Consider the following 16,812-nt stretch of genomic DNA (forward strand, 5'->3'; position numbering starts at 1 on the left):
GTGGACTCATCTGAGAATATAAATCTTCTCCAGTCATTAATTGACGAATTTTTCCTCTCATGACAAAAAATAGTATAATTTTCTTTTGAATTTCTGCGAATTTCGGGTGCATTTGAAACCTGTTCGGCAAAACCTTCAGAGATTCCTTCATGTTTTGCAGACAGACTAAAGTGATACTAAATGAACATTTGAAGTCAATCTGGTCGCTAATTTTTTCAAGGATTGGCCAATTTTGTCAGACTTTTGGTGATGGTTATTTTTGCAAAACTCGAAATTTATTTTTCCTTCCACGTCCAACTTGTACTCGAGGCTCTACTCAGAAAGGTGATAGGTCCAAAACCTTCGAATGGTTCGGACCAAACGCCAAGGTCTCAAGCGATCTCAACCTGCCTTTTCTCGGTCGCAAGTTGGCCTATGACCCTGCTTCGGGTGCTTAAGAAGAGCTCTTTCGCTATTCCGTGAAATAATTTTTTTAATAGTCATGTCAACAGTTTAACACGTTATAATATGTAATTTTAGTGATAGAGTTTTAAACCATTTCAATAACAACATTAAATAAAATATATTCAAGTACAAATTTCTAGGAAATCATGTTGGAATTACTGGTGAGTTAATTTCATAAATAGTTGTTATTTATGGTCTACAAGAATAGGTAAGTACAATTAAATGCCATTCACTAATTTGTTTAGAAATAATGTTTCTTGCTGCTGATTAATATTATATTGATATTGGCAACAAGGAAAAATAATTTTGCTTTATGACCATCTTAAATAATGTACGTAGGGACATATAAAATTAATTAATATTTTTATAACTGATTTTTTTTATTGCTTAGAAATTTTATCATCTTTTTTTTTCATAAAATATTTATATTTTAGATTGTTTCTTCAACATATAATAATACATTTAAAAACATTGTTTTAGATTGTATAGTTAAAATGACCAAAATTTCCATAAGATATTAACAACAGTTAAGGTATAAATTATTAGAGAAAAAAACAGCCATGACACAAAAGAGTGTTTGATTTATTTCTGGATTGTCCTTTCTACCTGGTGTAATCTTATTGAATCCTAAAATGATGAATAATATCTCTTCAAATACTTCACGAAAGGAAAATATTATCTTCCTTATATCAATTTTGGATTTATAAGTGAAGAGATAACTTGTATATTGACCATTTTTTCAAAGAGTTGGTATATGAATTTTTACATTTCCTAGACAGTATATGCGCTTTTTTAGTAGAATTTGAGACATGATTTGCATTAATTAATTTTTTTATCACTATATTGTCTCAAACTTCTAGTGCTATGTAGAAAAGAGCAAATTGATCGAGTTCAGAATTTTCTGCCGACTTTTTCGTCATTGCTTTTGAAAGCTAAAAAGAAAACATGTGGATAAAGTCCTAGCTTCAGTCCGAGAATTTATTCTCTCCTTGTCAATCCAGAGCACTTGAAAAAATATCCCAACTCTTTATCTAAAAATTGAATTTAAAAAGCTCTTCAAGTAAAAATTGGCCGTATGGATTTCAGGGTAGGTTTCCATAAATAAACCAACTTCTTCCAGAGAATATCATCTTCTTTGAAGGTGGAAAAGTTATAATGGGGGCACATAGCTATTTCTATCTCCAACGAGTTTCCTTTGATTTTACCAAGACTTTGTCCAGAAGTCTTAACTAATCCTGAGCCTCTTAAGCAATGTCATAGTCATAGATTTTATGACAGTGTCCGTGTTCTTTAATTGAAAATACCATTCATTGATGGATGCTTGGAACCTCACTCATAAGATATATGACCTCTTGGCGCTATATTTGAATATTGCCTTATATTGTCGATTTTACTATTATTTTGTGTTTTGATGGGGACACAAATGAATTAATAATCTTTTATAGTTTTTCTGTTTTCCTTCCATTTATAGTTTATTTATTATGTTGAGATTATTCATTTGTAAATTAATTCTTATACTTGTGAGGTTATCTAATATAGTTTTTGCATTTTTTGCTAGACTGAATTCCTCCTTCTAATATATATGAGCTCATGTAGCATTGTAGTAACTGTATATGGGATATTAGGAAAAAAATACTCAATACTCTTCGCAGTTGGAGAGACGACTACGGATTTTGCCAGATTCATTGAGAAAGCACAGACTGTTTTTCAAAGAATTTAAGAAGGAATATAGTTTTTTAGAAATGACGGATTTCCATTGTCACTTCGTCGGGTGATGGGATAAATTTTAAATTGTAGAAATGGGGTTTTAGGCCCATTATTTTTGAACATAAATAACTGCTACCTTTTCTATCGCCCTTTTTAATGTACACCAATAACTTAGAAACAAAAAGGTTTATAGTACAGGACAACAGTCTTATTGTTGACGCAATCATATCAATAAGTTTACTTAGAGGTTGAATAATTTGTAACTGTTTCATCATAAACTTATGCAAAACAGAATCAAACGCTTTTTGGAAATCAATGTGTAAAATGGTAAAGGCGGAATCCTTTTTCTTTGTTACCAATGCGGTATCTTGGATACTTTTACAAAACTATTCGCAAGATTTTTTTGTCGATACTTGTTCATGATCTTGGGGACAAACATAATTACTCTGTTATTTAAGATTCCCCAAAGTATTTTCAATGGCATGTCTAGGAAATGAAAAGGTCTATTGTTTTTTATATCATATTTGTCGTTTCTTTTATATGAATAAGCGTCAAAACACCACAATTAAAAAAAAAGTCATACTACCCTCTATGAGCTCTTCAATTTGGGTTTTGATAGTAGTTATACCTTGTGCAGACATAGTCATGAAAAATAGCAACTCTACGATTTTTTTCATATCATTAGCTGCTTCATAATTTTTATTTTGTACATACCTTTTGACAATGCTTCAATTTTCTCTTGGGTATTGAAATGAATTTATATTCTCAAGATCAAGTCCTTAATAATAATTATTATTTTTTTAAGGTTTCAAAGCATTTGAAGTAAGAAAAGTTTAATTTCCAAAAAGCTTGCTGTTTTTATTTCAAGATATAAACGTCACCATAATACAAGATCCAATATGTACGTAGGGAGTTTTTAAAATTAGACGAATACTAAAATGTAGTCAAGTTCACCAACGATTGGCTTATTTGATTTGTTCACATCTTGGCAAGTCATCCATGAATTTTTGGGTTGCAAGACTAAACCATGTCTTCGAGTTAATAGTTTAAGTTTTGCTTCTTTAATGTTAATTATGTTTTTCTTATTACTAAAAACTTGCATATGCAATGAATCCCAATAATATTTAAATATTCAGCTACTATTTTGTTTCACGTGATGAAGTAGCGCTCTGTCAAAATATAGCACATAACCCGGTTCTATGCCCCAGACAGTGATCCCCAATTATTACAAAGTTTTCACAGTTGTATCAGTTAAGGATTCTTTTTAATATTATTGTCACTTTTTTGGATGGGAGAGAATAATTTACATGTACTGTGGCTCAAAATAAGTATGAATTGAGGTTGCAAGTTTGGATAAAATGTTAGTAATGCCCTTACAATCATACAATCAAACATTTCAGAGCTCTCTTTCTTCATGCAAATGAATTTACTTTGTATGTCCACATTCATACTGTGCTTGCTCCTGAGAAGTACATTTACTAAAATAATTTTATGACAACTATTGAAACTAAACGATTTTTACACCTATCGTGTTTTTACTAGTCCCCCCCCATTCGGAGGCAGGCAGAGAATAATTTCTGAGAGATTGACATAGAAAAACATTAGGACATATTGTTTTTTGCTCCCAGAGTGGACTGTCAACAAAAAAGCCTCAAGCAGGATTTGAATAAGATTAATTGCCTACTGGAGGTTTAATGGGGGTATTTGTATACTTCAAAGGTTGCAGAAGAAGTTTTAAGATTGTCATTCTTCCTCACTAAGATTATAATAATTTTTCCATTTATAACATAAAAATATTTATACAGGTTGTATGAATAAAAATCTTATGATATCAATTAATGATCAAAACCAGACACCCCTAGAACAAAAATGTTTTAATTTTCTATTTAATCATAAAGTGAAGTAATAAAGAAGGAATAATTTACATATGAAATGTATTATTTTAATACATTATTAAGAATATATATAATATTGTTTGTGACAAATGAAAAAGGGGAATTTATCTATTAAAATTTTGAATTAATTAAAAGTTATATTCACATTGAGTTTGTTTTAAGCAAAAGTGTCGGTTAAAAATGCATAAAATTACACATATGCATATATTTGTATAATTAATTTTTTTCTATTAAAAAAACAAAGTTATATAATTTCGAACTTTGTGACAATCTTGTTTTGAAGCCTTTTTATCAACAGTATTTTGGAAAAAAATAAAAAATATATCTAGGATACACATGATCCAATTGACTATAACCCAAATATTTTGAGTCACCTTTCATTAAAATATAGTTTGAAATGGTAAACACTAATGATAACAACGGAATAAAAATAATTTGTTATTCTTGATAGTATAAAAATGGTCGATCTAGACTACTTAAAAGACTATTTTCATGGGGCTTTAAAATAATTTAAATACAAAAATTGACAGTGTTCAGAAATTAACTTTCAGTCAAAAATTAATGATTAAAGTCAACTACTTTTTGTTTTATTCCAAGTGAACGATATTTATAAATACATAATAACACTCGTCAACAATTTTTGGTTTATTCCCTTAGGATTGAAATGATATATTTTTGATTAATTTTAACTCGAGAAACATGAGAGTAATCCTCATACTCCAAAGTTTGTGTTCTATTTATTCTACAGAGAATACTATCAATAAGCCTTAATAGCTTAATAAATATACAAAAGTATTTTTTGAAGCAACAATCTGAAATAAATTTAAAAAAATTGATTTCTCTAAAATGATTGTTGTTATCTCCTCCAAAAAAAGTTGAACAGAGGTTATATTTTTGCCTCTCCTTTTTTGTTTGTCTATTGATTACCAGGATTACGACAAAAGTTGTAAATCTATTTTGGTCTTACTCGGTAAAAAGATTACATATGATCTCAATAAGAGGCCATAAAATTTTTGAGAAGTCAAGTTCAAAGTTCAAGGTAGCACAAAATATTAAGAATACACAATCAACCATAATTTTGGAACATATTGAGGTTCTGATCTCAAATTGGTGTCTTTATGTAGGTTAAATAAAGTTACTTTAAATAGCTTAAATTTAATTTAGAAAAAATTACCATAGGCGGAAGATTGGCTCTAACGAGTGCCCATTCTAGTTTATTAAGAAGTTGTACGTCCTTACTGTGCTATAAATCAGAGCTTTTGTCATTGTGATGAAAAATTAGGAATTTATAAAACTTTCACCGAACGGGATATTTATCTTCTACATGGCATTTTCTCCGATATTGAAAAAGATAAAGAAATTATTCAAATATTATTTGAATCTAAAAACATGTACCTACAAACTTTGTTAGTTGCCTTTTATTTTATTTTGGTGCTTCCAGATGGAGAATAACAATAAAATAAAAATATTTTTGCAGAAAACCCAAAACCATACATCTTGTGTTTTAAATTCCATTTTCAAGTTTTTGAAGGTAAAAGCAATTACAATGATACTTTCTCCAACGAAAGAAAAAAAAGTTGAAATCAATTAATTAGTGTAACTTAAACTGAAGAAAAAGATGAAATACGTATACAAATAGTAAATACATATGTTTTTTTTTTAAACTAGACTTTGGAATACCTCAAATGCGTAAGGGATGATTGAAAAAATGATTATTTTTTCCAATTTATTCAATATATGTGCAAAATATTGTATTCATTATTTTTTATTTACTATAGTATAAGAACTCCCATTTAAAGTGTGCATATTGCATGTCTAAAAATTATATTAGATGGTCCCCAAAAAGTTTCCTTAGAAGAACACTAACATATAGTCATATAACAACTTTATAATTCAAACATTATTCTCAAAAATTCAATCATAAACTTTGAAAATGTCTCAAAAAAAAAGAAGAAGAATATCGAATGAAATTTTATTAGGTGAATATCTAAAATCAATATATCATTGCCATATCCTACGAAAATGACCCATAATATCTAAAATGGTCTTGATAAGTTTTGATAAGGCTTAGAGTGATGACAAAACTAATCCTTACATTTTGAAAAAAGTGATAATTCTAATTTATTAACTAGGTTATCTTATTTTTTGTGAAATTATATTTGATTGGGATAACAGGGAAATAATTTCAAAATACCAGATTCCGTTCATAAATAATAACTACTCTAAAGTTTAAGTATTTATTTTTATAAAGCCATAATAAAGTTTAAAATAGTATACTCATTTCATATTTTTATCTTTCTCACAAATAATATGTTAGAAGTTTTTAAAGGCAAAAATTCCCACCCTGTTTTAATTTGTAACTTGATCAGACCTGTGTGATATACTATTAAATTTTAAGTAATCAACCAGCAAATTTATGGTGGATTAAATATAATTTAATAATACTTAGATATATTATAAAATAACAATTTTCGGGATTTCCTGGGAAAAATAGTAATTCCATGTACTTCCCATTGGTATAAAACAATGAGGTATCCCAGTAAAATGTGCTCCAGATAGAAAAAACCTTGTTTATAAAATGTACATATATATGAAGTTTTCCTTCTGGATGCTTTTCAAACTCTCAGTACTTCCCAACAGATTTTTTAAAATATATTAGAACTATTTCCTTAAGAGATTTATAAAAGTAAAGAAGAGTAAATTTATTATTTCAACTGTATTTTTTTGTTTATATATAATTATCAAAATAGGGAGTAATTGAGAATAATGAGAAAATATATAAATTGTCTTTACAGTAACAACATATTATTAACATATGTTCATAAAAGTAATATTATATAAACATATTTGTAACAGGAACACATTTAAAAAATTTGAATATTTGACCTATGACATTGATTTTTGCATGATTTTTATACTAGAGTCAATACAAGAAAATAGGTACACAATGGTTTACATATTTGTATAATATGTACTTAGATAAATTGTATTCAATTACGTAAAAATGTTTGTTCAGTGGATAAAATCAGTACTTGATTCTTTGCATATTTTGTAAGTTTACCCACTGACAAAGAAAAGAACAGCTTATAATTTTAATGTATATTTTAACAGTGAGATACATTATATGAACAAAAAAAAAAAAGGTTTGGATGACGAACAATGCAACTGTATAACTCACCCCCACCTTCAAGTACGGGGAGGAAGCTTTATGTTTGGGAGTTGTTTATGTGTTTAGTGGAAATAATAACATCACCATATCGAAGGGAGGATATACCTTAAGGAAATCTTGGTCAGCAGCCCCCTTCTTTTAGGGAAAGCACAGAAAATGGGTCGTATAATGGGTCTTCTAGTATCCCAATGACCCAAAAATACACCAAAGCAACAAAAAAGAAATACATTTAGGTCATGGAGTGGCTTACCCAGTCTTTGGACCTCAATCCCAGAGAAAAACTTTGTCAGTGAGCAAATTTACGGAATTGGCAAGGGATTAAATACATATTTTCTGGTGTCCACTTTTGATATCGGAGAGTTTTTCAGCATGGCTTGATATAGGAAAGTTTTTATCAATACTTATTTGGACGCGCTTCTTTTCAGCTAAAGTCGTTTCAACGAGATTTTATTAATTTATATTATAATGGTGAGGGAAAATAACAATACCAATTGACTAATGATAATTGGTGACGTCATTTCATAAGTAACTTCGAATTACATTTTTACATACATCCACATGTTTCTAACTATGTCGTCGATTTGATCTATTCACGTCATCTAATCCGTTTTTGTGATTTATAGAATAAATATTTCAGATAATAAAAGAATGAAATTAATATCCGGGAGTAAAATATCACTTCTCCATTTTAAGTTATAGCTCACCCACAGTCCGTAGAGATTGCATCAAATTATTATTTCCAATGACGTAAATAAAATTTAAAAATACAACAGTAAAGTTTCTAACATTATTTCAACAGAAAAATCGTTAAAAAAGCACGCTGAAAATAATCCTTGCTGAAAAAAAGCTCTCCCGAAAAAATTCAGTTTATACAAAATCTTGCTGCATTGATTTCTCCCCTTTATATAATAATGTGTAACCTGCTTATAGTTTTACATGAACCATATGTTTTTGTATTAACTTTTTGAAATTATATGTTTTCACCATTTTTTTTATTAATATTTTGCTTTGTTTCATATTTTCCATTTTTATTTTTTTTGTACTATGTTAAGTTCTTAAGAGATTTGATAAAATGAAGTCTACCTTGTAACTTAAAAGCTGCTTCAAGATCATATGAAGCAATAGTAATTTTTTTAATGGTTGATCAAATTTCAATTAAGGCTAGTGCAAGTAAGTTGAATTAAATAGCAATACTTTCTGATTATAAATTAATGGACTAAATCTATCTCTAATATTAAAAGTATTATCAAAAAATAGGATATAAATTTCAGAGACAAAGCAATGTAATTAGTGAAAACTCGGTCATGAAATAAGTAATGAAAGACAATTATACCGTTATAATGGCAGAACAATAATATGGGAGTTAAAATTTTCATTTAGTAATTAAATTTGTTAGAGTATATAAATTAAACCTACACTATTTAATTTAAAGAAATTTTTAATTGCATTTTCTCTCTATCCACTCTCTTATAATTTTTTTACCATAATCACACAGCAAACTCAACTTTTAAATAAATATAGTGAATAACGACAAGTGGGAGGGGCTCTACCTATGCTGTCATAATTTTTTGAGAGATACTAATAATGTACCACATTCTCACTGATATCATAGATTATATTTCTATAGAATGAGAAAGTGTCGGTTGATTTTGTGGAAATGTAATTAAATACTGACGCAATCAAATAAATTAGAAACTACTTTTTTCAAATTCAAACTTAAAAACCAGTTTATTACTACATATGTAGATTGTCACAGATTGCATCATAAACTGTAGGGGTGCCATGATGAGGCCCTTCAGTTGCAATTTTTACTTCAGATAGTGTACTAATTTATAAAATATGTACTATAATGTACTAATTTATAAAAAATGTATGTTACTCATTAATAAACACTACTTGTAACTATTGTTGTATTTGTCCTGATTTATTTGGATCAGTCCATGGAAATAAATAATTAAATTGTCGATGGTTTATTTTGCCAAAAGATTCGAAAAGTTGTCAATTTGTAAGAAAATAATCTATGCAATATTTCATTTTGTGGGGTACACAACTTGAAAAGGGATTCTGAGTTTCTGGGGGACCTGAAGAAGAAGATCAAGGAGGATCCCACAAAATCCATAAATCACCTCTCTAAGGAGTTTGACGTAGACGAGGGGACAATCAGGAGGGCTGTTAAGGAGAACTTTGGATTGCCCTCTTACAAAAGGACACTATGATGGAAAGGAGACTGCAGAGGTGCATTAAAGTTTGTGTGTGGATCAAGGCAAATGGATTCACAGAAAAAAAATTCTCTAACGAGAAAATTTTCACCGTGAACCAGGTCACAACCGTCGGAACGACCATTGGCTTGGGGATCACCAGAGGAGGTCAAGGGGTTTTCTGTACCGAACATCAAGACCAAACAGTGGTATTGGGGGTCGTGGCGCCCGACAGCCAGAAGATGCCTCCCGTCTTTTTTAAGGCTGGGAGAAAATTGGCCAGGAGGCCTCCTACAATGTGCTGAGGTTCACCATACTGCCATGGTTCAAGGTCACCTACACAGATGATAACTATGTGTCGACCCAAGATGGTACACCTCACACACATGGGCTATTTGCCTGAAGTTCTGCGCCGACAACACGGCTGATTTTTGACCCAAGGACATGCAGCCATCAACTGTGCCGTTTTTGAATCCGTTGTGCTTTGCTGTGTGGGACACTTTGGAGAGGAGACTAACCAGACATCTCATCCGAACGTGGACCCCCTGATGGCTGCCATTGTGAAGGAGTGGAACAGCTTGTCCGAGAAGTTCATCATTAAATCCTGCAAGGCTTTCCACCGCCGTGTGGAGGCTGTGATTGCTGCTGAGGGCGGCCATATTGAGTAAACAAATTGAGAAAGGTCGGGCTGCTAAAAAAATTTCAAAATTATTGACATTTTTCTAAAATCAGTCAGTCAGTCCACGTTTTGCTTCTGAACCCTGTATACATATTATCTTTATATTTATTGTTCGATCCAAGTTTTTCTAATTTAAAAAAAAGAGTAATCAGTGGTTATTCAATGTATTATGTACTTAATATGCACATATTGGGAATTTGAAAATGGCAATAACTGGTTTTAAAAGGTGTTTGCTTAAGTATGTTAATTTATTCATAACTAATTTATCTTATCAGAATATTTACTTTTCTAAGTAAATAAATGTATGAATATATGTAAAGAAATGACCTGTGACATGAATTATGTATTTATAACCTCAATTTCTTAATACATAATTAATGTGCACCATGCATTAATGTAAGTAAATAATTCTAGATATGCAAAATCAAATGACACTTTGACAAATAATAATTCTGCTACAAAAAATTTGGTATTAAATATTTTGAAAATATATTGATGTATTTTTATTCTCTGTTAGTTGGATGGAAGACATTAGTACACATAAAAAGTTTTTTTATATTAGGAAGTAAAATACTTATGAAATGAAAAACCAGTAATTGATTTTAAATAGTCGTGTAATTAATGTCCTAAAAAATTGTATAAGTATTTTTTCGTGCTCCTATTTTTTTTAATTATTCAAATTAATAGTTAAACAAAAAAATCAATTTATCTTTTTAAGACAATCGTTACACAATTTTTTTGATTTAATTTTCTCGTTCTTATCAAAACTATTCCACTAATAGAAATATAGCTTTTGGTTGGTCAAAAGAAAAGAAAGGATAATACACTTTCTTTGAATCTTCTTTATTTTGCCATATAATGCTAACTTGGATCCTTTCTTGTTCAACACCCCCATAAAAAAATCGTTTAATTTTCATTTTTAAATGAATTTCTCCATACAAAGTATTTAATATCTATGTAGGTGTATGAATAAACTCTTTGTGTCAATTTTTATACATTGTATCTTGTATACTATTCCATAAAAATATTATTTTTAGAGTGCAATATTCAGCAAAAATTTTATGAACTTGAATATAAGTACCTTACTGATGAAATCTATAAATAGTATTGAAGTTTTATCCATTAACTTTTTTTCCATTGATTTTTATTTAAAATTAAATATTCAAAAAATAGCTGGAAAAAGAACCATCAAGAATTGCGTTGAAGAAAGATCAAAAATTAAGCAAAAAATAAATACGTTTTTCACAAGGAATGTAACAAAAGGTTTAATTATTTATCGTGAATACGATTGGTTAGGAATTTATTTACTTATTATCATGAAAATATAATTAGTTTACTTCAAAGTAAACATGAGTTAATTACAGTATAACCTTTTACTATAAACATTTCATGAGCTTTTCCTTATCGATTATTAATGAATGGGTAATGATAATTGTGAAAGTCCCTGTAAGAGCATACCCTCCCCCCTCTCCCTCATTCATTTATAGTTTGATAGGACAGAAAGTATAATAAAGTCAGATCCATTATTCGAAGAATTAATAAATTAATTACTCATTAAAACTATCGGATCCTATCAAAATGTCACCATGTTTCATATAGAATATAAAATGACTAATCAAAAAGCGTTAAATTTTTATGGATTTAGTACCTAACTTCTCTTTAAAAAAAAGGAAAATTTTTATTGTCAAATCAAAGTTAATCTTATATAATCGACATACATATTTATATTTATACGTATTAATAAACACAATGTTTAAAAATTAAAACTTTATCAGTATTTTTAATGTACGAAATACAACTTTTGATAGATTATTTCATTATGTGACCAAATTTCCTTGATTACATAAAATCAACAAAAATTGAGAAAAATCCCTGATACAGTAAATCATCACCAGAGCTTTTTTTCTTCTAATATTCCTCTTATTGGTCAGATAGTGTTGCATTAATCAAGTATAAGTAAACAATACTGTATTACAATTACTCCATCTGACCAAAGAATTTTCTTTAAAGTCCATATACATAGTGTATATATCCTTCTATAAGAACGACTGAAAGACAAACCTACGCACATTGAGTTCAAGGTAAAAATGCCTCCCGAGTGCGTTGTTCATTGAGCTATTTCGTTCCATACTCCCCAATAGAGTTGCAAAACATTTTCAGTATCGAGTTGAAGGTAAGAAAGAGAAAATTAAAATTGTTAACACTATTGTTACAATTATCCTTCCTTATACTTTAAAAACCTTTTTTTAAGCCAATTGAAACGGTCCTTAACTCTCTCCACAAGGAGTTGGGTTTCAAAATTGCTTCAGTCCTTTCCATTATTTTTGAAGCAGCTCATAGAACTAAACAGAGACCAGTTAGCAATTGCAGGCGTGCTTATTAAATTCAACAAATCTTACATTGATAGAAATAAGTAGAGGGGAAAATTCGAAGAATTTATTCGCGTGTGATTTTTTTTGTAAGTTAACCATTTGGACCGTGTTTTTATTTTTATTTTCGAAAGCTGTGATAGTTACTACTTAATTCTCAAGAAGACAGCATTGAGTAACTACGTGTGATTGGGCTCATGAAAGACGGAGAGTACCATTCATCATTTCTGTGAGACTAATAAGTGTAGCTCTTTTTTGGACTTAGAGTAGAATTGAGGATCAACACAGCAGTAATTCCTTGCTAGCTACTGATTTGGGTTTATTTCCTTCATCTTTTCCTCATTGTTACTTCTATGTATTCTAAAAATACTTCAAGATAGCTAAGCTGCCTGCTCTCTTCCTCAACATAATTTAGATTGTAATGATATGTCAATTTTCAGGGTTTTTTTTTACATTCCTTAAGGGTTATCTTTTTGACTAATATTTTCAATTTATGAAAAGAAAATATATATATTTTCTCTATTATTATGATTTTTGATATCGTACTGCCAATTTGATCCAATTTTTATGGAATTATGTATAATAAAACACACTGTTTAGATAAATAAAAAATGTTTTTTTGATGTATAGATTCAGTGACATTTTTGCTTCAATGTATATAGATTAATACTTTCTTGTCAGGATTGAATTGTATAAATAAAAATATAATTCTTTATTATCAAAGCAAATATTCCTTTATGAAATATGATTCATCTTTAAATACTCATTTTATTGCTTTATATCAGTATAAAAGTTGTTTCCATTAATTTTTTTCAAGCCATAATTTTCAAAATACCTTATATTTTAAAAACAAAATGATTCCCTCCAAAAAAGAGAAGAAAGTCAACTATTTATGAAAAAAAATATTTCTCTTGATAGCCTCTTAGCTTAAAGAGTTAATTGTTGTTTGTACAAAAGCTTCTATTTTTTGTAGGGGAAAAATAGTTTGGTTTTGGTAGATGAAAATGTAAAGAGCTCTTCAATTTATTTCTCTAGAATAATTCCCAAGAATAACAGCGCAACGCTTACATAGATGTACATAAACCTTTATAATAGTCCAAATCATGTATGTATTGTAAATGTTATTTTTATAAAAAAACAAAAAAACACTTGTAGTTAAAATATCACAAAAACAAGTATAATAAAAAAAATTATACAAAATACAATAAAGTCATATTATTGGCACACATTTTTAGTTAGTAGTTGTATTTGACATTATAAGATTCTTCATAAAGATACATTTTCAAATATGTGTTTGTATAAAAAGAGATTTCAACCATTTTTAAGTGCCTTTTGTAACCGTGGTTAAGGTATAAAATGTCCTTTTTACCTTTTAATGATATACGATTCTTGATTCATTAATTATTGTATATGGGTTGATATTATCATCTTACTTCATAAAAAATCATCTTTTTTTAAATTTTGAAGCTAAATATTCTTCTACGATTGTCATTTTTCGAAGGAGGTTTTTTACAAGGGTTTCTAACATACAAGTAGGGCCAATTGATTAGAAGTATATTAGCAAGGGAACCTAGTTTTGAAAATCAGGCAAATTGTAGAATAATTTACGTGTTCAAGACTTGGTACTTGACGTGGATTTGAGCCATATTTTCAAGAATTTACCTAAAAATCAAAGAGTCACAACTTGACTTGGACTCAAAAGCTATCTTATACTGAACTCAAGAAAATCTCTTACACTAAAGTCCCTATGCTATAGGTTATGGAAAAAGTAATTTATTCGTAATTCCCCTTTATTTTAATGCTTTATAAGAAGTGTTACAATCATCCGATATAAGCCAAGAATTCTCCGTTCTGTTCGATAACTTGGTACCAACGAGAATCCAACTTCATAATCGCCTTTTAGTAAAGCCTTTGTCCCTATTGACTAATCATTTTCTCAAGCCTCTAATGAAGCCAAATTTGTACCCTCAAGCCCATTTGCCATAGACAGGAGCAGGTGTTAGTTACTTGATGCTAGGTTCAGATTGTAGAGTATATGCATAAGAACTTCCAACTGAGCTCCCGTAGCTTCTAGTGCGTCATCAAATATGGGTGTGGCCTGGCGTTGTCTGGATGATGTCTTGTTGACTCCTATTGACCAATCCTGGCCACTTATGTTCAATCTCCAGATTGAAATGCACAAATAGAGGGCGGAATTGAGGAGATTTTTTTTTGCTCGATCCACTCTTGAACAAAACGAACCTTTAGAATATCGACTTTGTATATAATGCAAATTTTTTTTTGTCACTTTCGACAAGTTTTTCCCTTTCAGGAGGTAAAAATGTACAATTTGCAAATTTCTAACATGGATACTTCATACTCGACGCAAAATGATTCACAACTTAATCAGTCCAGAGCAATATTGTTTAAATATCGTTTGTAGTATACACTCATACCTTTACAACATTTTATCCTAGAATGTTATGCGACCAATCAGGAATAAAATATACTTAATTTAAAAAAGGAGTGGGAAATTCGAAATTACTTCATTCCCCCCTAATATGTTATAATTATGGACTTGACATGTGCTAAATAAAAATATGAAGACTCGAACTGGACTCGATCTAAATATTTAAAGACTTGAGAAAGTACTTGAATTTGCAGTATGATGAGTTTTTCCTTCCTTTTGTTCAACATTAAAGAACTTATTTATTGTTTTACAGATATATTAAATTAACTGAGCACTTCAGTTCAGACATCATTTTTTTCAGTTGGTTTCTATTGTTTTATTTTATTAACTGACTCTATGGCTACATCATTTAAAATTTTGTATTTTTCATTTTAGTAATTACAAATTTCTTGGCGATTGGCTTTAAAGATTTGTTAGCACCAAGAAGCATAAGCAAATTTGCGAATGAGTTAGTTGTCCTCGGAGGGAGGGGGCTATGTTTGTAACAACATAAAACATTTCATGCAATTTTTCCCTTAAACCAATATTTGAATTTCGAGATGTATTGAATTGAATAAAACAATGGATAAACGTTAAGTATACTGCTTGATATTGAATTTATATATAAATAATTATAAAATATTATAAGAGTTGAAGTCCAAATATATTAAAATGTACTTTTAGCCAATCTAGGGTTAATATACATTTTTCTATACAATGCTCCTTCAAATTCAAGTGACATTATCCTTGATTCCCCAAATTTTAATAACGCTGATGAAATCCAAAATGTCTTAAACTTATTTTTTTAATGCTCTTAGCATATATATTGGAAGTTAAAGTTTATTTCCCATTTTACCAATGGATCCTCGTCTCAAAGAAAGTCAAATAAGGATAGATAATTTATTCTTTTAAATGTGAGTTTGTTTATTCGTTGTTTGAATACTATCAAATACTGATATCAAAATATTTGTACTCAACTTATTGATAAGGAGTAAGACTGAACTGGCAAAATAGAGTGGCTCATGTGAGGCTTATATTTATACTCTATATGATTCATAATCCTCTCACAAATAAAAAACTGGAGCATTTATTGTAGCTTTCGAGTCGTTATCTTTACAAATAAATCCCATTCATAATAAAGCTTAGATAAGGAGTATATAAATAATTCAAAGACTAGTTGTAATATTTGACTTTTTTGAGTATTTTAAGAAACATTTAGGCCAAGAAATATGATTATTAATTTCAAAGTTATTAATATAAATGTCAACTCTCTTTTTACCTGAATACACAGCTATATACGTACAATTTTCTCTGTACTTCAGTGAGTATACTTCAATGTAATACAATGGTCTAAAAGTCCCAGATTTTACAAAAACATCTTTAAATAATTCACCTCATTTTCAATTAATAAAAATTTTCAAAAGACAGCTTTCAATATTTCAAGACAATCTGTTCTTTAGTTTGTGAGTTATTGTGCTATGTTTGACGCTACTTTTGTTATTTTTAAACTAATGGATCAATAACAATTTTGTGTTATAATTTTACTCTGCTTCTTGGGGAGAAAATATACTATTTTTTTCAACCAATGGCTTGAAAAGTAATATGGGGACTTTGCTCCATAAAACGAATACAAAAAATAGAAATGAAACAATTTTGAACGAACATAAACATATTTTATTTGTTAAGCCAGGGATTTTTCAGCCTATATTTTAAAACACAATTGAGTTTTATAAAGCCTAAAAGTTGCTCTATTCAAAACATACATACTTAAAAAATGTAAAATACTTTAAAAAAGTACCAAAAACCTTGCTTAATAAAAAAATACTTAAAACTAAATTTATAACAGATATGGTTTTTGTGGTTACAGTATTCCTTTGTTTGCTTGAAGTAGTACCTTAACTCGTAATTTTTTTATAAATATTT

General features: G+C 29.2%; 1 protein-coding gene across 1 annotated transcript in view; it reads right to left on the reverse strand.

The window, feature by feature from the left end:
• LOC121114248 (zwei Ig domain protein zig-8) overlaps positions 1 to 16,812 on the reverse strand; it is a 210,556-nt gene that overhangs the window by 143,689 nt on the left and 50,055 nt on the right. The window lies entirely within an intron of this gene.

This window comes from Lepeophtheirus salmonis, chromosome 3 (assembly GCF_016086655.4).
Source record: "Lepeophtheirus salmonis chromosome 3, UVic_Lsal_1.4, whole genome shotgun sequence".
NCBI lineage: Eukaryota > Metazoa > Arthropoda > Copepoda > Siphonostomatoida > Caligidae > Lepeophtheirus > Lepeophtheirus salmonis.